This window comes from Macrobrachium rosenbergii, chromosome 10 (genome assembly GCF_040412425.1).
Source record: "Macrobrachium rosenbergii isolate ZJJX-2024 chromosome 10, ASM4041242v1, whole genome shotgun sequence".
NCBI classification, from domain to species: domain Eukaryota; kingdom Metazoa; phylum Arthropoda; class Malacostraca; order Decapoda; family Palaemonidae; genus Macrobrachium; species Macrobrachium rosenbergii.
In genome coordinates this window covers 40,321,783-40,347,963 of record NC_089750.1, presented here as the reverse complement: position 1 = coordinate 40,347,963, position 26,181 = coordinate 40,321,783, and the positions used below count along the sequence as shown (strand labels likewise).

The 26,181-nt window shown below is 44.4% G+C and overlaps 1 protein-coding gene and 1 long non-coding RNA gene across 5 annotated transcripts in view; one reads left to right on the top strand and one right to left on the bottom strand.

Moving 5' to 3' along the window:
* The window catches only part of LOC136842599 (peptidyl-prolyl cis-trans isomerase-like 3), a 341,106-nt gene that overhangs the window by 183,514 nt on the left and 131,411 nt on the right, over positions 1-26,181 (top strand). The gene's annotated exons all lie outside the window — the stretch shown is intronic.
* The window catches only part of LOC136842600 (uncharacterized), a 163,546-nt gene that overhangs the window by 125,700 nt on the left and 11,665 nt on the right, over positions 1-26,181 (bottom strand). The gene's annotated exons all lie outside the window — the stretch shown is intronic.

Here is a 26,181-nt window from a genome sequence, read left to right as displayed (position 1 = left end):
TTATGAAATTTTCGGCCGAGTTACAGCGGATGTAAGGAAAAAGTTTTTTTTTTTAAATTCACCATAAATCGAAATATTGTGCTAGAGACTTCCAATTTGTTGCAAAATGAAGGTAAATGATTGAATATTACTAGAATGTAAGAGTTTTAGCTTACAATTGCGTTTTACGACCATTTCGGTTGAGTCAAAGTTGACCGAAGGTTGAAATTTTTTGTAGTCGACGTATGGTATGTCCACTCGTCACCCGACAGACAATTTTAGTCGACTTACGATACGTCCAGTCGGCGTTTAAGGGTTAACATTACATACTACTTTTAAATTACTTAGTGATCTCTTCACTTTCACTTTTAACTGGTCAATGTTTATTCCAAGTGAGCTTTTCATCAAATACCATTCCTAAAGATTTCACTTCAGTAGAGTAAGGTAAAATAATTCCATTTAAGGTAAGACTTGGAATGGTTGCCAAGACTAGAAGATTCATTTAAGGTGGCAGACAGTCAAGATCAGCCTGCCCCATAGAGGAACATAACCCCACAGTTCAGGGCATTCAAGGTCCACTCAAGAGTAAGAGTGCTTTTCTGACAACTCAGTTCAACTGCCAGAAATTCCAGCTTGACTAGAAAAAACTTGATTGATCGTCGGCAGAAAAAACCTTGTCACTTGGTGGCGAGAGCTAATGTAAAAAAGTAAGGACTGTGATCTGTCTAAAGGAATACTGCAGTCTAAGAGTGAGCAAGGGTTGAGAAGAACTATAGTCTGAAGTGAATGGCTCTCAGCTCTCTGGCATACATGTGAAGGTTTGTTCCCCTTGGGACATGTCCCAGAAATTTCCCAGTTCCCTGAGCAGGGTCCCTCTACTAGAGCAAAGAGTGAGAAGCAATCTAAGACTAGTTTCATGATGAGGGAATTCTTCCGAAAGTCTCAATTCGGACAGATACCACCGTAAGTCCGATGAAAACCAGGTCTTTGGGGAAAAAAAGCAGAGTTCGGTTACAATTCTTTGTCCTTACTGGTCTTTCATGGTCAGAAAAAAGACAAAAGCAAGCAGTGAGGAATAGAGAGAAATCTTATGCCATAGATGTCGAAGCCTAAATTCTCGCACTGGAAGACCCTGTCTCGTAAGACAGGTCTGATATATCTTTCGGAGTTTGTATGTGGACATAAAAATGATATTTTTATGATAAAATAAAGTTTTGTACATACTTACCCGGCAGATATATACTTAGCTATAGTCTCCGACGTTCCCGACAGAATTTCAAAACTTCGCGGCACACGCACAGGTAGGTCAGGTGATCAACCATACCCGCCGCTGGGTGGCGGGAATAGGAACCATTCCCGTTTTCTAATCAGATTTTCTCTTCCACCTGTCTCCTGAGGGGAGGCTGGGCGGGCCATCAATCGTATATATCTGCCGGGTAAGTATGTACAAAACTTTATTTTATCATAAAAATATCATTTTTGTACATGCAACTTACCCGTCAGATATATACTTAACTGAATGGCACCCTTGGAGGAGGGCAAGAGACAGAAAATAACTAAAAACGGGAAACAACATATGTTGTAGGATAAACAAAAACCATGGTTCTTACCTGATTGGGCAGAAGACTTCATGGATACTGTCTATGAGTCTGCTTGCCTCAGGAGCTTCAGCGAGGATGTGACCTGTGACTGACAGCCCTTCTGGATCGTGCCAATGGGGATGACCCACTAACATGGCCGAGCCTATTAGCGGATCGTGTCAAAGGGGGCTGACCCACTTACATGACCGAGCCTACACCTGAATCGTATCAATGGGGCTATCCCTCTTACATGACAGAGCTAGGTGTCCATACAAAATACAAGGAACATGACAACCAATCCCGACCACCTGACCAATCCTAACCTTGTTAGTGATAAGAATTGAAAGGGAAGCATAATTCCATCACCCTCTTTCAACCAACCATAAAAACACACACCACCAAGCCTTAAAAAACAACTGAATTAACTAAACTAAATAGGATTGGATTCAGCTCCCTGTCCCAGCACCGAATCCATGAATCGTATGCTCCTAGAGAGAAGCACTTATCATATGTTACTCTAATATCTCGTAAGTAATGAGATCAAACGTTGAATTACACCTCAATAGGTTGCCTCTATAATAGACTGGAGAGACAACGTCTTGTGAAAAGCCAAGGATGTAGCAATGGCTCTCACCTCATGTGCTTTCACTCTAAGAGCTTAAAATGCTCATCTTCACACGAGATATGAGCTTCCTTGATGGCGTCCTTAATAAAAAGGACAGCGCATTCTTTGAGATTGCTCGTGAAGGATTCCTGACAGAGCACCAAAGACTTTCAACCGATCCTCCCAGTAATTTCTTCTTTTCTAAATAGAATTTAAGGCTCCTGACAGGGCATAGAGTCCTCTCAACTCATGTCCCGTCACAGAAGAAAGACCTTTTAATTCAAAGGTTCTTGGCCACGGTTTGAAGGATTCTCATTCTTCGCTAGGAAGAATGGTTTAAAGGAGCATATAGCCGAACCTTCCTTAAAACCAACTTTGCCGTCTAAGGCTTGTATTTCACTTATTCTCTTAGCTGAAGCAAGGGCAAAAAGGAAAAGTGACTTCCTGGTGAGATCCCTGAAGGAAGCTTGATGAGGAGGTTCAATTTTTTTAGACATTAAAATTTCAAGACTATGTCTAGATTCCAACTGGGAGGTTTTGAAGTCATGAATTTTTAGACGTTTCAAAAGACCTTATAAGGTCATGAAGGTCTCTGTTTTCCGAGATATTCAGATCTCTGTGTCTGAAAACTGAAGATAAAATACTCCTGTATCCTTTAATTGTGGATACAGCGAGGTTGCAATGTTCCCTCAGGAAGATAAGGAAATCAGCAATGTTTGTCACAGAGGTACTGGAAGAGGATATCTTATTGGTCCTGCACCATCTTCTAAAGACCTCCCACTTCGACTGGTAGACGCGAAGGGTTGAGGATCTCCTGGCTCTTGCAATAGCCCTCGCAGCTTTGTGCGAAAAACCCTTCGCTCTGACCAGACCTTGATAGTCTGAAGGCAGTTAGACTGAGAGCGGGGAGATTCTTGTGGAATCTGTTGAAGTGGGGCTGTTTGAGAAGATCGTTCCTGTGTGGGAAGCGATCTTGGAAAATCTACTATCCATTCCAGTACCTCTGTGAACCAATCTTGAGCTGGCCAAAACGGAGCTACCAGGGTCAGTCTCGCGCCTTCCGACAGAAATGAACTTTCTTACCACTTCTCCCAGGATCTTGAATGGGGGAAAAGCATACCCGTCTAATCCTGTCCAATCTAGGAAGACTGTCTATTGCAACTGCTCTGGGGTCCGATGTCGGAGAGCAGTAGTTTTCTAGCCTTGCATTCCAGTGGGTTGCAAATAGGTCGATATTCGGCCTTCCCCACAGGTTCCACAGTCTTTGCAAACTTCTGAATGGAGAGTCCACTCTGTGGGAAGGACCTGATCCTTCCTGCTGAGAAGGTCAGCCCTCACATTCCTCTCTCCCTGTACAAATCTGGTGAGGAGTCTGATCTTCCTCTCCTGAGCCCATAACAGCAACGTTTTTGCCGTTTGTAAAGGGAGAAGGAGTGTGTTCCTCCTGTTTTCTTATATAAGCCAGGGCAGTAGTGTTGTCTGAGTTCACTTGGACTACTTGTCCTGAGACAAGGAACTCGAACTTGATGAGAGCCAAATGTACCGCTGTCAGCTCTTTCTTGTTGATGTGCCAGTTCACCTGGTCTCCATCCCAGGTGCCTGACACTTCTCTCGACCCTAGTGTTGCCCCCATCCCGACTCCGAGGCGTCTGAGAACAACACTAGGGTAGGGCTCGGTAACTGAAGAGACAGTCCTTTGCATAATTTTCGAGGTCTAACCACCAGTTGAGATCCTCTTTTATCTTGTCCGAAATTTGGAACAAAGTTGCTAAGTCCTGAGACTTCTGGTCCCATCTCTCCTTTAGGTAGAACTGAAGCGGTCTCAGATGAAGTTTTCCCAAGGAGACGAACTGTTCCAGCGAGGAAATGGTCCCCAGCAGACTCATCCACTCCTCGCTGAACAATGTTTTCTCCTTAGAAAGACTGTCACCTTTTCTATGCAGCGATCTATTCTCTCCTGGGATGGAAAGGCTAGAAAATCCGAGAATCCATCAGAATCCCCAGGTAAACAATGCTCTGCTGAGGAACAACCTGGGATTTCTGTGGATTTACTAATAGTCCAAGGGACTGTGTCAGATTTAGGTGATCGACAAGTACTCCAGACAACTGTCCTTTGATTGAGCTCGAATCAGCCAATCGTCGAGATACATTGATATCCTCACTCCCTCTAAGTGAAGCCAGCGTGCCACATTCCTTAAGATGCCCGTGAACACTTGTGGGGCCATCGAAAGACCGAAGCACAGGGACCTGAATTGAAAAACTTTTCCCGAATCCACGAACCTCAGGAATTTTCTTGGAGAGGGATGAATGGGAATGTGGAAGTAAGCGTCCTGCAGGTCCAGGAGACCATCCAATCCCCTGGACGAAGAGCTGCAAGAACCGAAGAGGTAGTTTCCATTTTGAACTTCGTCTTGATCACGAAGAAATTCAGGGCGCTTACATCCAGAACCGGTCTCCAACCCCCCGAGGATTTCGGAACCAGAAAAAGACGGTTGTAAAACCCGGGGGAATGGAGGTCTTGAACCGGTTCTATTGCTTCCTTTTCTAGCATTTGTTCCACTGCTAGAAAAAGAGCCTGGTTCTTGATGGGATCCCTGTAGCTGGCGGATAACTCCCTGGGAGTTGATGTTAAAGGAGGACTTTCCCTGAAGGGGATAAGGTAGCCTCTTCTTAGAATGGAGAGGGACCAGTCGTCCGCCCCTCTCTGTGCCCAGACCTCGGCGAATTGTAACAGTCTGGCACCCACTGTCGTCTGGAGTACTCGTTCCTCATTTGGTCCTTTTGATAGGACGAGAGGAAGACCTTCCTCTTCTCTCGGGTCTTTTGCTCCTGAAGGAGGATCTGGACGAAGGACCACCTCGAAAGGGCTCCTGAAAGGGCCTTCTCCTTCTTGGCGAAAGGGGCAGCAGGTCTGATCCTCTTCGATGACTGGGCCAAAAGATCCTGTGTCGCCTTTTCAGATAAAGAACGAGAAATCTCCTTCACCAAATTTTGAGGAAAAAGGTGAGGAGAAAAGGGAGCAAACAGAAGAGAGGATCTCTGAAGAGGAGACACAGACTTCGTGAGGAAAGAGCTGAATACTGACCTCTTCTTCAGAATACCAGCTCCGAATAAGGCAGCGACTTCCATCGGAACCGTCCCTCACTGCTTTATCCAAACAAGACAAAACACTCACGAGGTCATCCATACACAGGAATTCGGGATCCCGAGTCCTGTTGGCCAAAGCTCCAAGAGACCAATCCATAAAGTTGAAGACCTCCACAACTCTAAAAAGACCCTTGAGGAGATGGTCCATTTCGCTCATTCCCCAAGTCGCCTTGGCTGAAGAAAGAAAGTCTCCTGGAGGAGTCTACCAGATTAGAGAAATCTGAGTCAGCTGATGTGGGAGAGCCCCAACCCCATAGGCTCCTTGGTCTCATACCACATTCCTGATTTTCCCAAAAGTTTCAAAGGAGGAAAGAGAAAACCGTCTTGCTTGCATCCTTCTTAGATTGCATCCACTCTCCGACTCCTTTAAAGGCCTTCCTCATGGAAATCGTAGGGCGCATCTTGACAAAGAGAAGAGGGTCTAGCTGACTTGGTGCTGTCCCACAAAGATCCCGGAGAAGGAGGGGCAGCATGACAAAGAGAATCTCCAAACTCCTGAATCAGAACCAGCTGCCAACCGTTTGTAATCCGAAACTCCAGCGTCCTTAGGAAAATCCTCCTCTGAAACTTCCTCCAAAGCAGCAGGCGGAGAGGAAGGCACTTAAGAAGAAGAAGAGCGCCTATCAGGAGGAGCCTTTAGCCTGGAAGGAGAAGCACTCCTGTCCAACGAGAGCGCCTACCAGGAGAATGGCGCCTGACCCTGACAGACGCGCCTGACAGGAGAGGGGGGTCCTGTCCACTGATGAGAGCCTTCCAGGAGAGGAGGCCCTAAAGCGGGCGCTTGGTAGGAGAAAGTATCTGCGGAAGGAGGAGCTTGGAAGGCGGCGCGAGCGCCTGTCCAAAGGAGAAAGTACTGCGAGGCAAAGTGCGCCTGGAAGGAGAGGCGCTTCTCTCCGATGACGAGCGCCTGGAAGAAGTGCGCCTGCTGGGAGACTGGCGGCTGTTCGAGCCTGGACGAAGAGCGTCTAGGAGCGCCTAGAGGAGAGAAAACTTGCTAGAAGAAGGAAGCTTGGCAGGAGAAGAGCGACGAGTTGAAGAAGAGCTTCCTGGAACTCTTGACAGGAAGAAAGTCATCCTTCCTCACGAGATCGAGGTGTCCTTAGCAAGAGATCCAACAAGTGCCGATAACTGCTCCTGGAGGCCGATCAAAATCTTCTTCGTGGAATCCTTCACTCCTGCTGGAGAGAGGAGGGGATCTGAGCTCTCTTCCTGACAATAGGAGAATCCTCGGGAAGCGCTCAGGGCTCGAGTCCAAAAGCTCTACTCTAGGAGCCTTCCAGGATCTCTTCAGAGGGCGCGACTCCTCAGCCGAACTCCAACCACGCCTGGAGAAGACGCGTCAGAAGAAGAGAAACACTTCTTCAGGATGCCTTTTCTATGGCGATCCAAGGCAGCCTGGGACGCAACTACAGGATCTGCCGAAGGGACACCTGATCGTTGGGGATGCTCTACATCCTCCCTGCGGCTTTCGACATTCCTCCTCCACTGGTCCTGGGAGTTTGGAAGAGGTCTAGGCCTAGGAGCAATGCGGAGCCGATCAGACGCCCCCTCCACTACACTGGGGACACTGCACATATCACTGTCACTCTTACCTTCCTTCATCCATGCGGCGCATCTGCGATTTCATCTGAAAAGTTCCGCTTTCATCGCAGCCATTTCAGAGGACGAATCCACAGGTTCGATGAAGGGAGAAGGGGCTGAAACAACTGATTAGGAGAGTCTACTGGGTTAATCTCTAAATCTGCTCAGCAGAGCGAGACCTACTCGAGCTTCTGGAGGAAGCCTTCCTAACTCTATCCTTTTCAAGCTTCTTCAAATAAGAAGTCAAAACCTTCCATTCTTGATCAGACAATTTCTCACACTCCTTGCACCTATTGTCCAAAAGAACAATCATTCCCCTACACCTCATACATACAGTGTGAGGATCTACGAAAGCTTTAAACAACCTCACCTTACATTCTTGCCCTAGCACACACACGGAACACAGGCAAAACATTAACGTCAGACATCTTAATGAACAATCCAAAAGCAAATCAAAAAACAGTCCACAATAAGCGTATGCCAAACCAAAGATCCAATACGTCACCAAAATCAGGCCAAACAGATCCTCAGCAAGCGAAAAACGAAAATCAAAGCAGGAGGAACCAACAACAGATGTTGCGGAACCAGCGACAGAGAAAATCTGATTAAAACGGGAATGGTTCCTATTCCCGCCACCCAGCGGCGGGTATGGTTGATCACCTGACCTACCTGTGCGTGTGCCGCGAGTTTTGAAATTCTGTCGGGAACGTAGGAGACTATAGCTAAGTATATATCTGACGGGTAAGTTGCATGTACAAAATGAAGTATCCTACATATCCAGGAACTCCATCCAACCGCCCTGGAGAATGGACAGCAGGACTGTTCAGTTGGTCTCTGCAAGCGAACAAACTTGTAAAACCTAATGCAGACTCACAGACAACCAAATGAACCAGTTACCAACCCTGTCGATAATTGACAGCCATGGACACATGGCCATCAGAGCGGGATCGACTTCTTAGCATGATAATGCCTTGTGTGGACTCAATGACACCTTGTACAGACTGACAACATATGTGGAACTGTACTTGGTTAAAAACTAATATCTGACAAGCTCATAGGAACTTGGAAAGTCCATAAAATATACAAAAGTCTGGCCATGGGCAACAGTGGTCTTGAACAAAACCAGGAGTGACAACTTTTGCTGCAGTCCAACACAATGCTCTAAAAAATAAATAAATAAATAAAAAAATGTGAAGGGAACTAGGCATTCAGCGGTGGGAGCCTAGTATGGCTAGAAAGAGCTGAGCCCTTCTGCCTGGAGCCCAAGAAAAGTTTCCATAAAAGGAAGGTCAGGAGGGAAGATATTGTAAAACCAAAGGAAAAACGGACTGAGGATACATGCTGTCTGAAAGTAGCTGCGAAGCGATATCCCTTGGCAACACTGATGTCAGTCAAGAAAGACCCTTACTTCAAAATCTTGACAAGAACTTCAACCAGGAGGACTATTCTGTCTAAGCATCAGAGGGAGGGAAGGACAAAAAACACTTGCTTTGCTCCCTTAAAAAACCATTCTGTCCAAGCATGAGGGAGGGAAGGACAAGAAACACTTGTCTTGCTCCCTTAAAAAACCAAAGTCAGACTTCCAACTCCCTGTAGAGGTGACAGCCTTCTTCAACAAGTTCATAAATTCGTACACAAAAGGCCCTATCTGCATAAGACAGTGCTTTGAGACACTAACTGATGTCACAAAAGGGAGCAATTAAGCCTGTCTGGAACTCTAAGCGAAGGTGGAACAGCCTGAATAGAGACAACCGCCTGAGAGCAGTTGTATGGCACTCAAAGTAGGGAGCCTGATACTGAAGGAGGACACCTGATGATCAAAGACTAGAGTCAGCCACTTGAAATTGCTCTCAAAAAAGAACAGTATGTTCTTATAAGAAACAGGTGCCCAGCTAAAGAGAGACTGGCATCAGCCACTAGTAGGCTGGCGCCAGACGCATGACAGCTGGTGCTGGAAGTTCTATATGAAGACGAGCTTGGGTACTATTAGGCGCTATGTCCCACTTGGCACCAACATTGGCGCTCCGCATGTCTCTGATTGGGGCTCCACTTAACCTGTAGTGACATGGCGATATAGCCAGGAGTGTTTGCTACTTAAGTGGTAGCTTTGCAGCGAAGAAGTCCGACGGCTAACAAAGCATAACTGGAAGTTTTGTAGCAAAGGAGTTAACCAAAGGCTGGCAAAACTTCAAAGAGTACATCTCTATGGACGCCTTTCCAATGGCTGTCTGTCAACACCAGTGGACAGCAGGTTCGACTGAGGGGCAACTCCCCTGGGACAAACCCCTTCGTGCTCCCATGGACTTCAGTATGCCTCCTTCCTGGTGCATGGGAGTCTGATAGGGACTGAGTTTAGGAGATCCGAGGGGCCGGATAGCTACCCCTTCACTATACATCCAGTAAGACGCCTTTCCAGTGGCTGTCTGTCGATACCTGGGATCAGCAACAGGTTTTACTGAGGGGGCGACTACCTGTGTGTAAACCTGACCTCCCTTGGACTGCCAGTATGCCTCCTCCCTGGTGCATGGGAGTCTGACAGTGACCTTTGTCTAGAAGCATCAGGGGCGAGTAGCCACCTCCTCCATTGCACAACGATTCACTATTATTACAAGGTTAACGTCTGTTAACCCAGACACAAGACTGGCAATGACACAGGAAGGAAGCAAGGGAGCCAGGCGAGGGAGCAAGTAGATAAAAAAGGCAGGAGGGCCAGCAGTAGGAGAGAGTTGGCGCCATGAACTCAGAAACTGGTGCCGAGCGAGTGCCTGATAGCGCCCAGGTTCTGCAGTTGGTGCCAGGCGAGCTAGTAGCTCAGCAGCTGGCAAGCACTACTGGGCGCTGTTAGTATGAGCTATCGAAGCAAGTACCAAAGCATGATTCTCATCTGTTGAGAACTTCTTTTGCTAAAGTTCATCGTAACCAAAACAATCACAGTTCCCTCCTACTGCATTCCTGCCCTTACACTTTTCAGTTCTCTGCAAAGGAAAGTGTATAAGATGTTCAATTAATTGTATACAAACAAATGTTATGAAGTACATAGTACCATCATACAAACATATCTCAAATCCTAACCAACATAATTCGAGATTACAGATATGTATTCATTACAGAAAATATTGGATCAGTATAGAACGCAAAAAATTTACGTTATATTACGCTAATCAGTACACGAGGTAGCGAACGCAATGTTAAAGTTCAAAGCACACTGAGTAACGTCATACAGACATATCTCAAATCCTATCAAACATTGAGGCTTGTGTATTAAGTCTTGCATATTATATATCGCGCATGTCGAAGCTCTGTGGAAGCTCAGGCTCTATCTAATGACTGGTACATTGTGGGTTGTTGTGGTTTGGGACTGGGGAAGCTCCATCAAGTTGTAGCAAGATTTAACAGCACTATAACCATTAAAGCCAATATCTACCCATCTGTATTCTTAACCCTCTTCCACGGGGGGGCCTTATTCAGAAAAGGAAAGTTAACCTGTACCGACAATAATTGAACACAGAGTATCATCATATAGAAATGTCTCAAATCCTAATAAATACTAAATGAGACTTGCAGATAAGTAATTCAATACCGTAAATATTGGTTCAGCAATGAACGCAATATTTATGTTTATTATATTAACCAGTAAAGGTGGTAGCGCGGTAAACTACTCTACCGGAGTTAACTACTGTATTTGATTGCGAAATTGCTACTGTAGTGAAATATGATAAACTTGAATCAGATCTTACCAACAAAACAATAAAATACTGATCCTTAGAGCTGTAGGCTTGAAGGCTACCTGAAATCAGTGATAATACTTCACTGAAATCTGGTTTCCAACCGGCAAATTTAAGAACAAAGCTGCTATTGACACTCAGTGTTTACACAGGTGCAGCAGAAAACAGGATGAGATTGCCTGCTAAGTCATTCCTGACAATCCTGTTAGTGGGCGGGACCAGTCATCTGCACTGAACTTTGAAGTGTTACCCGTGAATTTTTTAATTTAAGCTGCTGTGCAAGAGGAGAATATAGCTATGCAATTACTTGGTAAGTTACTTATATAAAATTTTCCATTCTGTTTCTAAGGTTAGAAACCTTGACCAACTTCCACTCCCAAAGAGGAAGTTGAAGTGAGTCAAGGTTGGGTCAAGATGATATTTACTTCTTTTGGGTTTGTTTTGTACTGGAGCATAAGGTTCCAGTGCAATTACATTAGGATTTTTTTTTCTAAAGAAAAGGTTGTCAGAGGAGGTTCCAGCGGTTGTCACTATACTGAGTTGCTACCATCAAAGGGCCCAGGGGTACTTGAATCTTTATATCTATCACTCATAAAGAGTGAAGTAAAATATACAAAAATAAATATACCTGAAAACCTTAAAAAGATATCATCAGCCTTTCATAGAGTTCATTCTTCCACCACTGGCACATGTGAGAACCGACTCCCAAATGTCCGCGTTCCTACCCTACCCGACAGAGCATGGCACACATGATTAGAGTGGCCCAAGTGTAAGCCAATTATTATTATTATTAAGATAGTTTAACCAGACCACTGAGCTGATTATCAGCTCTCATAGGGCTGGCCCAAAGGATTAGGATGAAATACCAGGTCTAGGATATAGGCCTAGAACTGGTACCATAAAGGTCATTTGCATAATGATGAATGAATGAAAATGAAATTTAATAGAAAAACTGTATAATGAGCATGCTTTTACACTGAACCATATGTACTGTATACAATAAATACATTTGCTCATTTCTATACATACACAAAAAATCAAAAAGATTAAAAAGAATAAAATAAAATTTCAAAAAAATGAAGTTTTCATAATAAAACTAATATTGTAATACTTACCTGAACACCTGAATTAGCCCTTAATCCCACAAGCCCAAACAACTCTCAACTACCCATCCCACTATAGTGGAATTTTAACAACCAATTACCAACGCTGCAGGTAAAAATCATGTCATTGAGCTACCATAACAAACGGTTGGCAAATGACACAGGTGTGTTTACACGCCCCATTTTCGTCAATTGCTTTATTCAAGGTCAAAATTGATGTGGGGAAGGAGGGTGGGAATCGTTCAGGTAAGTATTACAATATTAGTTTTATTATGAAAACTTCATATTGCAATACACTCCCTGAACACCTGAATTAGCTCAATTAACAACATTTAGAGGAGGAGGGATCAATTCTATTGCACACCCCTTTGACAACTGCAGAGATGGTAGCTCACCAATCTGCTCTGCATAAGATATCCATTTAGCCAAACACTCACCATATCAATCAATGGTTTCAGTGAAAAGACATGTTGGAGAGTACTTTGATCGAGTCAGGTCAGTACTCTCGGCTATCTAGTTAAACACTCACCTTATCAATCGTTGCTTTTGGTGATGAGACATGATGGACAGTACTGTGATTGCCCGTCAGGTCCGTACTGTCTCAGTCTGTCGACCTACCATGTGGTTCTTCAGAACCTCTCATGTATGGAGGAGTATGGTGACCTCCCATGTGGCTATTCATAGCCTCTCATGTATGGAGGGAAATAAGGCAGTGTGCCGAGCCGCTGATCCTCCAGATAAGGTCCGACGATCGACGAGCGAAGAAGTATCTCAGTGCCGACAAAATAGCCTAGCCTACTAGAGTACCCCCTTGGACTCTCGTAGGGAAACTATCAAAGACTAAGATACTTAAAACGTACTAAACCGCTACACGTGCAAAATAGTCCAACATCTTATGATCTCAGAGTCATTGGTGTTGCTACTGATGTTACTAATACAACTATAAACTGAAGCCTGATGTTCGACGCGCGTTCTCACATTCAAACAGTTTGTGGACAATGAAGCCCCGCCCACAAAGTCAGGCTCGAACAGACTTTCTTCAAACCGTTCGACAATGTGTTCGAACATCACTTCAAACACAGGCCTGTCAAACTGCGTTTGACAAACTGTTCAACCGTGTAAACCCCCCCTTGAGAGAATAACCCTCAAAACCTCCGCGTTAATACCCCCTCAGCTAAATGTACGCACCCTACATAATAGACTTCGCTGCTAAACGCTGTGAGGTGAATCGAACATCTCTAAGTAAAATGAGTAAACACTGAGACGGACTTCCAAGTAGCTGCTCCCAGAATAGACAGCAGTAAATAATTCCTGGGAAAAGGAAGATGAATTGGACATACTCAGAAAACTGTGCGGTCGGGAAAATACAGAGCTGAAGACGACGAAGAACAACCCTGAGAAGCCCTCCGAAAGTAACTAATCACTTTCTCTGACAGCGGACGGGAAGGATTTGCGGAGAGACAAGTGTGTGCGTAAGCGGAAGGAGTTTCGTAACCCTTGATAAATAGACTTTAATGCTCCCACCGGACATAAAGGTATCTCCGCTGGTAATGAACACTTGCAGATAAAGAACTTTAAACGAGCAAGGCAGAGTTTTAACCTCCGACTCTGTCTTCACCGCAGATTCCGGAAGACAGACAAATATGTATCATTCTCGCACAGGAACCCAACCTAGAAACTGCCTGAAGCTCGCCCAACCCTTTAGCTGAAGCTAAAACTGTAAGAAAGGGCAACTTCTCAGGGCAACTTCTCAGTGTCTAACGTTATAGTTTCAATAGGTTCAAAGGCAGGGAAAGAAGATAAATATTGAAATACTTCCAATAAGTCCCATGAAGTGGGCAAAACAGGACGTTCAATCTTACAAGAACTTAACCCTTTCCTATCTGTTTAGTTATCACATCACTGAGGGTACATGAGTCCCAATTTGTCAGGGAGTGCTCGATAGTGCGAAAAAATAATTATTTCGAAAATTCAGCAAAAATAGAAATTTTATGCCAACAACGTTCATTTTGCTGTCCTTTTTTTCTAAATGTTTATATTTTATGGTGGAATAGTCAGAATAAGAGTCCCAGCCATCTAAATACGAAAAAATGCGAGTTATTTAACGAAAAAAAAAATTCTTTACTTATTTTTATATTTTCGTTCGTAACCCAAAAACTATGAAAGTCAGACGAATTAATTATTTTTAATGAGAAAGCCAACAAAATTCCCTAAATATTGACATATAAAACAATGGAAAACGAATAAGTCCAGTTGGTGAAAAAATTGATAGAAAAGAGGGTGGGAAACAGAGCGCTCTGCCCGGCCTATGGTGAGAATTATCGCTAGAAAAAATTTTTTTTGTAGAGCCCTATCACGGTAATTTTTCATAGAAATTACTTTGTAAATATACGAAAATGTAGAGGTAAAGTTGAAGAATAAAGGGAAAGTCAAGAAAAATGGCTTTGGTAACGGCAACAGTTTCATTTTGATGTTATAAATTGATCGAAACGAAAAAAAATGTTACCATTGTCAACATTATCGTTCGTAGCTCAAAAGCTATAAGAGTTAGGCGAATGAATTATTTTTTATGAAAAAACCAACACAATTCTCTAAATATTGAGTTAGAAGAAACCATGTTCGTCATACTGGCTACGTCATCATTCTTGAACAAGAATTAGCTAAGGCTCATGGTGTTCTAAGCAATCCCTCTTATGAACGTCCAGATACTGAGGGGGAAGATGACCAAGATAGAAATTTCAACTTTCCTGCTCCAAACGTCGTAGACGAAGCCAAAGCTTTCGCCTGGTGAGCCACACCCCTTGAGATAAATTTATTAGGCTGCCAACAGCCACCGATCCGAAGGGACATAGCCGTCACTCTTTAGAACCCGCATTACAATAACTGACCTCATCCAGAAAGAATGCGCAAGAGCCTCAGTCTGACTGCGCACCACATACCCCCAAGCATCTGCTTCCCTAAGAGAAGTCCTTACGAGCCGAAACAACGCCGGAGACTTAAACAGGAATGCCTCAACCGATTCGTTGAGGGGCAACCTGGCACCTGCCGAAGGATTACCTCGAACTACGTAATTCATCCTACTCGGAGAGAAAAGAAAAGTGTGCTGTCTATTAGAAGCAACTACCGATGCTAAGCGAACATCCGCCTCCTCCAAAGCCTGGCTAACCCAATCGAACCAGACCAGCCAACACGAAAAAGAGGCAGTAGCTGGTTTAGTGTCATAAAAACCTCAAAATCGGGAGGTCCTGAGCTCTTGCTTGAGGGTACGAAGAAGTAACATACTCAAGCCTGTGTCCGTAATCGTACTGCTGGCAAGAGGACATTCTAAGTCCGCCAGAATCTCCTGCACCTACGGATAAGAATCCTGTCCCGCAATGTCCGAACAGTCTAAGACCGACAAAGGGGGAGGCACTGGACGAAGCCCTGGACAACGATGAAGAGTCCGCAATCGGACCAACCTAACCAGAATGCTCCGCACCTGCACCTAATCGGGTACCCGGAGCTGAATCCGCATTGTTGGACCCGCCAGGAAGAGAAGGATGAACCGATAAAAAACCCGGAGATGATTCCCCATTATTACCAAGGGGAAGACGAGTGAGAGTAGCCAAACCAACATTGTTGAATCTTGGGTCATCGTTGTCGTCGTCTTCGTTGTCGTCTGCCACCTCTCCACCTTCCTTTTACAAAGCTCCTCAGCAAAAGAAGAAGGTGGTTTCTCCCCCCCGGAGAAGTCCCATCATGGGGTTTCCAAGGGGCTGCCTTCCTCCATGGGGGAGATAAAGGGATCTCTCGTTGGCTCTCCCCGGTCTATGGGCTTGGGGGCCGTTTCGCCGGTCTCACCAAGACCTTGCGATTTGGGAGCTTCAAGTACTTGAGTCACCTAGACCCTTGCACTCGAAACCAGTTCCGGGAAGTTACCTTCCAGGACTGGTGTAGTGCCTGCCTCTTCCCGGGTCTCTTTGGACACTCGGGTAGAGGTAGCTACCATTGATCAACTTGTTTGTGATTCGGGAGCTTTGGGTGATCGGACCTCCAAGCAGGACCATTTCACTCTTGGTACTTGGGGTTCACCAAAACCTTAATTTGTTCTGACACGATATACAGACCATCAGTCCTTTACATTAAGAATTACTTGTGGCGAAGCTGGACACGGCCATTAATTTCTTGAACAAGGTGGTTAGGCAGTAACTACTGTCAGGTAGGCGGGAATACCCGCCTGCCCGGATGTAAACATTCCAGTCGGATTTTGGCCATCATGCTTTGCAGACGTGTTTTCAGATCTCTCTGCCTGACTGTCATTAAGCTCTTTATTTATCCGGGAGGGATCTTTCTGTAATTTTGTGTATATATTGCATGTGTTTAATATTTATTAATTTACAAACCCACGATTTGTGATAGCCTTGCATAGGCCGTCTGGGTCTTGGTTTGACAGCCAAGGGTGTATTTTAGAGAGGTGCAACCAAGTGGTAATGATTCTTCTCCAGTAAGCCCATTAATTAGATACTGAAAGCATTTCCCTGTACGTTTGGATATATTAGATTGGTACATAATAACTTCACTCCCCTTCATTGATTGAGACGTAACAAGTTCGCTCCCCTTCTTGGGCTCTTGCTCTCTGTGTACAAGGGCATGACTACTCCCTTTCTACTGAGTGTTGTTCTTCTCGCCGCTTGCACTGTGGAGGAGTTGCGGGGAGGGGGGAAATTTCGGGGAAGGTTGCAGGGCGTCGTCGGTAAGTTTCGCTTCCATGGTGCCCTTGGTAGCCTCTCCTTCCTTCTCTCTCCCTGTAGGTTCTTTTTCTATCTCTCCTTCGGGAGAGATATCTCTCCTTTGAAAACCATGAGGGTGGGGGAGCAGTCAGGTAACCTCTTCTCGGGGGGCCTCCTCTCGCTTTGTAGGGCAGTTCCCCTTGGCTCTTTTTGATTTCTTAGGAAGCTGAAAGTAGCCGCTCCTGATTTTTGGGAGTCTTGTAGGTCGCTTGGATTCTGTGAATCACGAGTGCTCTCCTGGTGGGAGGCACAGGACGAGAGAAAGTGCTGAGAAACCCGGGTATCTCGGTGCCGTGGCACCTGGGTGTTTCGGTGCCGAGGTACCCTGATGTCTCAATACTGCCTGCCAGCTGCTTCAGTTGCTTGGCCAGGTTTCTTCCTTGTGTCTTGAACCTTAGGGTTCGAGCATGAAGGATAGCAGACACAGAATTCCCCTTTAAACCTTCTTCTCATAGGGCCATGGCCTCGAAAGAGTTTAGAGTTTGGGAAATTAGTGCTAGATCACGGCAGACAAGTTCTGCCTTGTCCAGTTTCCGATTGCGTTCGCGTGATCAGCCCGGCTTGCTCACCCCTCCCAGCCCCTGGTTGCTTTTGCAAGACTGGCTCGGCTCACCTCGCCTCATATTCTTTCTCATGCTGTAGATTTGCGACGGGCAAGGGGGCTCTCGAACGAGGGGAAAGCATTCCCCCCGTTTGAATGTAAATGTCTCTCTCTGTCCTCTTTTTCTTCTACTCCTTTTTTACTTCTTCCTCCAGCTTATTTTTCAATTCTCTTCCATCTTCCTATCCACCCGCTATGACTACCGCTTCTATATATGTATATGTATGTGTATGTATGTGTATATGTGTATGTATATGTATATATGTGTATGTATATGTACTGTATATATATGTATATTTTCTAACTCTTTGGTTTACATAGTGTGGATATTTCCACCTTCATTAAATTTCCTGTCTGTGTGAAAGGAAAGGGCATCATACCTTGGATTGGGGTTCATGTTTGAAGCTAAATGTGGGAACTGTGATTGGGAGCGTCACCCAATCCGATGATGTTTGGACCAGAAGGGTGTTAGTATGATGTCATATTGACACCCTGAAGGTGGAACTATCCCTGAGATCAGCCCGTGGATTCCAGGGGTGGGCTGTTATTAGGGGTAGGACTCCTGGCATATTTTCCGGTATGCCTACCAACATAGTCAGAGTGGGGATGATTGTATTCTAGTAATAGTCTCGGTCCCAACAAGCGGGTTAGGCTTACACTTGTGCCTCTCTGGTATGTTGGTGCTATCCCTTTTTGGGTAGGGTAAGGGGTGGACATCTGGGAGTCAGTTCCTACTGGTGTCGTTAGCCGAGAATAGGGCCCCATGAAAAGTCAATGGTGCCTCTTCAGTGTTCACCAGCAGTGGTTTTTTTTTTTTTTTTTTTTTTTTTTTTTTTTTCATGGAAGGTCCCCATGTTGAAATTAGTACCCCTGGGCCAAGTGACAATCAGACACGGTTGACGACCCAATGCCAGGCAAGAAGGAATACAGCCAGGAATCCCCAACAAAAAGCATCTGGTTCCAGTATTGTCACTCTGGAACCATTTGCAATAAAGAAAAGCAAGAAGTATGAAATAGTTCCTGGGGTCTTTGTACCCAACTCATACGAAAAATATTTAAATTTGAAGCTCAATGGTGACAATATTGATATTTTTGAGGTAAACAGGGAAATTGTAAAATGTTGTGGCAGACAACCGAAAATATCCCCTCAGAACAGTAATATGCTCCTGGTAGAGAGTATCTCCCCAGAGGAAAGCATGAAGCTGATGAGTTTGTCGGCCCTTGCGGGAGTAATGGTGGAGTGCACTCCCCACTCCAGCTTGAACTGCAGCAAGGGTTTGATTTATGCCCCTCAGCTAATGGGTTTCTCTGAGGAGAAACTTTCAAATGAATTGAAAGATCAGGGTGTAATTAAGGTGAACAGGATCACAAAGAAGGTGGACAGAGATCGGATACCTCAACCTACCTTGATATTGACATTCAATACGTTAAGACTCCCAGAGTATGTCTCTGCAGCCTGGCATAGATACAAAATAAAACAGTACATCCCGAGGCCCAGAAGATGTTTCCACTGCCAACGTTTTGGACACACCCTTCAGACGTGCCGGTCGAAAAAATACAAGAAAATCCTGCGGTTTTGTGTCAACTGTGGAGATGATGAGCATGGTATGTGCACAAGGGAACCTAAATGTGTTCACTGTGGTGAGGGACATGCATCATCATCTCAACAGTGTGATATATATTTATTTGAAAAAGAAATTCAGGCATTAAGAGTGATGGAAAGGATAACTTTTAAGGAAGCAAGAGAGAGAGCAAAAGCTAAGATTGTAAGACCTGGTCTAAGTTTTGCCTCAGTAGTAGCAAAACCTAGAAACCAACAGAAAGAGACAAATAAAGTAATAAGAAGCACAAAGGTAGAGTCAAAAAAAGAATCGCTGAAAAGACGCCTAACAGATTCATCAGAATCTATTGACGATGGTAATGCGAAGACAAGGTTCAGTAGAACCAACAAGGAAGACGTCAACTTAGAGCTAAGAAAAATAGAGCTAAGAAAAATTGAAGTGTCAGTTGAGACACACCCTCCACCATCTGCCTCTTTGGAGGCGAGGCCAGCACTCGCTGGCCCGGTGCCAGCTTCTGTTGGTGCCAACTCCTCTTTGGAGGACAAACCAGCAGATGCTGGTCCCCCAGCGCCAGTCCTTGCTGGTGCTTCTGCCTCTTTAAAGGCAGAGCTGGCTACTGCCAGCAATAGCAAGACAGTTGAGGAGGTCTCTTTAGAGAACACCTCTGCTCTCTCCGTCCCGATTGAGACAGAGAGAAGAGAAACAAAAAAAACCGCTCAGTGTCAAAGACACTGAAGGAAAGGATGTTGGCTCTTTCAAGGTGGTTATTCCCCCCAAGAAGCCAACAAAACTGCCCATTAAATTGTCCTCCCCAAATAGAAAAAAGAACCCTCCCAATCTTGTAAAAAGGAACCATACTGATGGTCCCAGACAGAAATAAATTCACTTCTATAATTCAGTGGAACTGTCAGGGACTCCGAGCAAAGTATGAGGAAGTGAAGCTTTTGCTCTATGAGCATTCTCCTGTTGGGGTATGTTTGCAAGAGACCATGCTAGGTGAATATACCCCTTGTCCTAGGGAATATGTTCACTTCAGAACTGAATTTGATTTGGAAGTGGGAAATCACGGTGGATCCCTCATCTACATCCGTCGAGATACTCCACACTACAAAGTAAAACTAAACACTCCACTTCAAGCTGTGGCTGTACGGATTAATTTAAGAAGGCAGTATACCATATGTTCCCTTTACATTCCACCCAATAGTCATGTCTCCCGAGAGGACTTAATATCCTTAATGTGGCAGCTACCAGAGCCATTTCTTCTTCTTGGTGACTTCAACAGCAGACATCCATTGTGGGAGATGTAACATCAAACCAAAAGGGAATATGATGGCATCTATCGTGAAAATGAAGATATAGGCCTTCTTAATACTGGAGAACCTACCCATTATCACATTCAGACTGGTACTGTCTCCTGCATTGACCTTTCAATTTGTAGCTCTAATTGCAGTGTTGATTTTAGTTGGAGAACAAGTGATGACTGGCATACCAGTGACCATTCTCCAATTATAATCAGCACCAATGATGATCCACCTATCCCAAGATCACCACGATGGTGCTTAGAGAAAGCAAATTGGAAAAAATTCGAAGATTTGAGCGAGCTGGAAGGGGATGCCAAAGATTTCCCAAGTGTAGATGATGCCATCGATCTCCTCAATGGAACTTTCCATACTGCTGGCTTACATTCAATTCCTCGAACTAAAAGGACTTTTCAGGAGACGGCCAGTTCCATGGTGGTCAGAAGAATTAAGGCTGCTGCATCGAGCTACAAGGTCATCATTGACCAGGTGCCGTGACATCGCACTGTGGATAATGTCATCACTTATAAACAGTGTAGGGCACGATTTCGAAAAGCTATGAAAGCTGCCAGAAGACAATCATGGGCAGGATATGTATCCTCTATTAACAGCAGAACACCAGTCAGCAGCATTTGGAAGAAAATAAGAAAAATTCAGGGTAAATTTACACCCAATCCTCCTCCAGTCCTTAAAGTAAATAATAATCATGTCACTGATGCCACAGAAGTTAGTAATATATTTTCTGAACACTTTGCTCGAGTCTCTGAAAAAATCAGATAGTTCCCCAGGACATCATTTCAGAATGATGGAAGAACAACAGGTACTTGATTTTCATCAAACAAAAGTGAATCTTACAATATGCCTTTTTCTGAAAGGGAATTTGACTCTGCTTTAGCCAGGAGCAAGAACACTGCCCTGGCCCGATGAGATTCCTTATAAAATGTTTAAACACATTTCAAGGAACACAAAACTTTTTATAATCAGCATTATCAATAGAATATGGGATGAAAGCAGCTACCGTAGCATATGGGAATTGGCAACCATGTTACCATTTCTTAAGCCTGGAAAAGATCCTCTCTATGCAGCAAGTTACCGCCCCATTGCGTTAACTTGCTGTTTGTGTAAATTAATGGAAAAAATGGTAAATGTAAGGCTGATGTGGTATTTAGAGCACAACAGTATCTTAACACCTTCTCAGTGTGGCTTTCGAAAAATGCACTCCACACTGGATATCTTACTGCAACTTGAAACCTTTGTCTGTGAAGCATTTGCCTCCAAACAACACCACGTGACAGTGTTTTTTGATATAGAAAAGGCATATGACACTGCTTGGAGACATGGAATTCTCAAGACAATGCATAATAGTGGTCTCGAGGAAAATTACCTTTATTTGTCAGATCATTTTTACATCGTAGGTATTTTAAAGTTAAAGTTGGCAGTACTTTATCAGAGAAAAGGTGCCAAGAAGAAGGTGTTCCCCAGGGCAGTGTTCTCAGTGTAACACTTTTTGCTCTGGCCATAAACAGTGTTACATCTGTTATTCCAAAAGAGGTCTTAAAGACGTTATTTGTGGATGACCTGTCAATATCTTTTGCTGCCACCCGGATGACTGTAGCCGAAAGAAAGTTACAATTAACGATAAATAAAATAACAAGTTGGGCTGAGAAACAGGGTTTTAAAATCTCTGTAAGTAAGACTACTGCTGTCCACTTCTGCCGGATTAGGGGAGTACATCCTGATCCAGACCTCTATTTGTATGGCCATAGAATCCCATGTGTAGAACAAAACGCGCTTCTTAGGCCTAGTTTTTGACAGCAGAATGACTTGGGTACCCCATATCAAACATATCAAAGCAAAGTGCCTAGAAGCTCTACACATCTTGAAGGTGCTGTCTCATACCAGTTGGGGAGCTAGTAGAAATCTTATACTAAAGCTTCATAAAACCTTAATTTTATCAAAGCTGTCGTACGGTTGTGAAGTATATTCTTCAGCCTCTTCATCTAACTTAAAAATTTTAGATTCTGTTCATCATTCAGGTATTCGTATAGCCACAGGAGCTTTTCGTTCATCACCAATATCTAGTTTGCTAGTTGATGCAGGAGAAATGCCCTTGAACTCTATCGTCAGTCATCATTGCTTGATACTGGTTTAGAGTGCAAAGACTTCCCAAATCTCTGGCTTTTGCTGTGGCAAACAGAAATATTTTTAACAGTTTTTATGAAAATCATCCAAGGTATCCTACTCCTTTTAGCTATAGAATTAAAAAGATTTTAGAGGATACAAATATTGGAAAAATCCCCGTACTTCCTTGTGTGTATCCCATTACTCCTGTCTGGAAGGTACCTGCTGTGAAATTCTGCAGGTACTTCAGTGGAACAAAGAGGATAAATCTGATGAGAAATGAGGGCAATATTTTTAGAGCATGCTTCAGAGCATATGAATACAAGATTTATATTTACCGATGGTTCCAAATCCAATGCTGGCGTTGGTTATGGAGTTTTAGTGAATCTTTTAACCGAAGAGGTGCGCTTCCTTCAGTTGCTTCAAACTTTACAGCTGAGCTGTATGGCATCTTAGTAGCACTGGAACATATTGCAATACTCCCAGTGTCTGGCTACACAATATTTTGTGACTCTAAAAGTGCCTTAGAGTCCCTGGAAGTCTTCAATACTGATCATCCCTTAGTGTTGAAGATCTTGCAGTGGATCTTCTTGCACCATTGTAGAGGAAGCATTGTTTCTTTTTGTTGGGTTCCTGCCCATGTGAACATATCAGGAAATGAAAAGGCAGACCAGCTAGCCAAATCAGCAGCACAAATTCCGATACCCAGAAAATGTCCTGTTCCATATCGTGATGCGTTCCATATTATATGGAAATCCATCCAGCAATTATGGGCACTTCAGTGGGACAGAGTAGGCCCCAATAAAATGAAAAAAATCACTAGTCAGACACACCCTTGGAAATATGACCTAATGCCAAGGAAGTGGGAGGTTGTATTGTGTAGATTACGTATTGGCCATACATGTTTAACTCACGGCTTTATGATGAATGGGGAGAATGAGCCCTTCTGTGACGATTGCTTGGTTCCACTGACTGTTAGGCATTTGCTGGTTGAGTGTCCCAGTCTGGTGGAACTTAGGAATCATTTTTATCAAATAGCAGTGAAGCAGGTGGTAATTATAACATGGCAAAACTGTTGGGAGAAAGTATGTGTATTAATAATGTTATCTCTTTTATCAAAGAAGCTGGTCTTCTCAAATATATTTGACAGCTGTGCTGTCTTAGTATATATATATATGTATATTTATTTTTTTTTTCTCTAAAGTTATACTGTGTATCTGATCAAATCTATTAATAGTTCTTTTTAGCAGAATTTTATATATTTATTTATTTATTTTAGCTAGTTTTCTTTTTGTTTTTCCTTTTTAATAAAATTTATATGTAGTTCTTTTTAGCAGAATTTTAATTTTTATAACATACTATAAAAATGAAAAGATCACACTTAGTATTCGGCGTCGGTGACCCTGGTAGTTGTGACGCCAGATAACTCTCAATTAATCAATCAATCACCTCGCCTCACTCTCCTCCTAGTCCACCGCTTACCACCCAGTCTAGATTGCGTTTGTGTGATCAGCTCGGTTCTGCTCGGCTCGGCTCCGCTTGGTTCTTCCGAATCAGGTTCCCAGCACTGTTTGAGTGAACTTCTGCTCTTCCCAGGAAAAGTGCTTTGCCACGGCACAAGCGCTCTTCTTCCCCCGTGTGGCAGTCATCACCTTCGGTTGATTATCGCTCACGGTCCGCCTCTCCTGCTGGTCTTGCAGGACAGGTAGTGGTGCTCTTTCTCCTCATCTGTTCTCTTTTCCTCTCGGTTGTTCCGAGAAGCGCAAGAAGGACAGAGAGAACTCTGATGAATTTTTCTTTCTTCGAAGTTCAGCTGCCTGGCGTGCTTTCGGTGTCAGTCCCCTGACTTTCTTGTAGTACAACCAGGTAGCCGAGGAGGTTTTCTTTGGATCTGTTGAGGTCTCCCTCCAGGGATAAAGGTACAGGAGTTTCACACTTTGGAAGCAGCAGTGGTCTTCCTCTTCACATTGCAATCACCCTCGTTTCTCAGAAAACTTCGTACCGATTCATCAGCACAAGGATCTCTGGAACAAGACCACTGCTCCCCCAATGAATAATCTTCATCACTCACAACCTGTGCAGTTCCCAAAGGGACAAGGAGTTCATTCAGCTCGAGATGCCCAGCTCCTCCCCCACCTCAACAGAGTTTGAATTCGTCTTGCCTCAGAGGGGTCTTGTCGACTACAGGTTGTTCTGACTCTGCTTCATCCAGACTGGGTTTTTTCTCTGCTTCTCCTTGCCGTGAAGGGTATTCTCTTCCGCAACGAGAGGTGGTGATCCTGGAGGACGTCTTAGTTTCCTCCAGGCGGTCATCTGATGGATCCATGATCCTTCACTTTTAGGCTTTCTCTTCTCGGATCCGACCATTCCTGGAGAGAACCCTGCCTTCTGGAGACTGGTCCTGTTGGGTGTTGGTCTTCCTACACCAGGTGGCAATCTGTGGGCAATTCTGGTGCTAAGAAGAAGGACTTTGTCCTAATTCGGATCTCCGGTTTCATAAGTCCTGAGTTGGCTCAACCCTTAAGAACGAACCTTTACTCGGTTCTGACTTTCTCTTTCAGAGATTTGCCAGATAACGCAGTAATCAAGTTATGTGCCAGGGCAATGCCTTGTCCTTTGGACAATGGCCAAGACCCTTGGGTCTTCGCCATCTCAGCTGGACCTTAATTTCAAGCCAGCCCTCCTTGACTCCTAAGATGTCCCAGGCTTCGGAAGAAGATCGCGAAACACACAACCCTCTTCTTTCCCTCTGGGAAAGTGCGCATAATTGTGTCTCTTTCCACCCTCTTTACCATATGGAAGGAGGGCAGAAGGGAAGAGAGGAAGAAGTATCGACCGGACAGAAGTTCTCCTACTGCAGATGCCTGGATGAAGTGATACTTGTCAAGTCTCTGGACCTGACAGCGACATTGCCGAGACCTTGGAATGGATTCCTTCAGGAGAAGTATCTATTTCCCTTGGGATCTCGGCAATTCTTTTCATCAAACTTCCATCTTACCTCCTCTCCCGTGCTCCTAATTCAGGAAATGCCAGCTTGGCTAGAGCTAATCGTCTTGGTATCCTGTCATCTTGCAGAAGCTTCCGTAAGGTGGAGAATGAAGGAGTCTGCTTCCAGTCCTCCGTCCTTCTTTCCTTATCAAAGTATGAGGAAAGAATTAGGCTTACGCTTGATTGAAAAGGAACCTTCTAATATGCTTGCATATTCTCCTCACATCATGTGTCTACTCACGGATACACTGATCGAGGCATAGGCGCACGCCTATAAGACTTTGTCTTGAAGGAGTGTGACCAAGACAATAAATACCTTCTCATCAACATCCTGATCTCAAGGCAGCCTTTTGGCCTTCTGAGAATTTCAGGATGGGTTTTTTACACTCAGTGGTTTCGTTGAACAAAACACCACAGTAGTGGCATACATCAACAAACGAGGGAATCGTTTTTTCCTCCTGTTTCATCTGTTGACATTTGCAGGTGCTCGAGTGTTCTATAGCGCACTCGATAGTTCAATTAGCTAGATACATTCCTGGTGGGGATGTATTGGTAGGCAAGCTCGGCCTCGGGTTTGAGTGATGGGGCGGAGTCTGCTTTTCACTCTTTTCTTCAAGATTCACGAAGAGACTGCTTGACTGAGAGATCCCTACCGTCTTTCTGTTTGCCTCCCAGCACAACAAAAGTTAGTAGTTTTCTCGCTCCTTCGTACCTGACCCATGGGCCACTACAGTGATGCATGCTGTCTTTATGGGCAACATCGGTATCTGTGTTTTTCCTGCCGTATTTGTCTGTTTCGCTAGGGGTTCAACAAGCATTGCTCAGCCCGAGTTACAAACAACAAATCTGGGAGACTTCATCACCCTTTTGCCTGACCTGATAGTTCTCCTCAATCCAGCCTCCTGTGGCAGCTACATAAGAAGCGGTTCTTCATGCAGTACATCCCTGTGTGTTCAGGACTTGGAGACTTTCCAACTTCCCTTGCAAGCATAGGCTTTCTCACCAAGCGGCAACGGATATAGCTGGATATCTCTTGAAGTCCTTTGCAACACTCTGTTCCAGGGACTGGATCCGTCTTCGCTGGTTGGTGTCTTCAACGGAACTTCTTCTCGGGTCAGAGTCG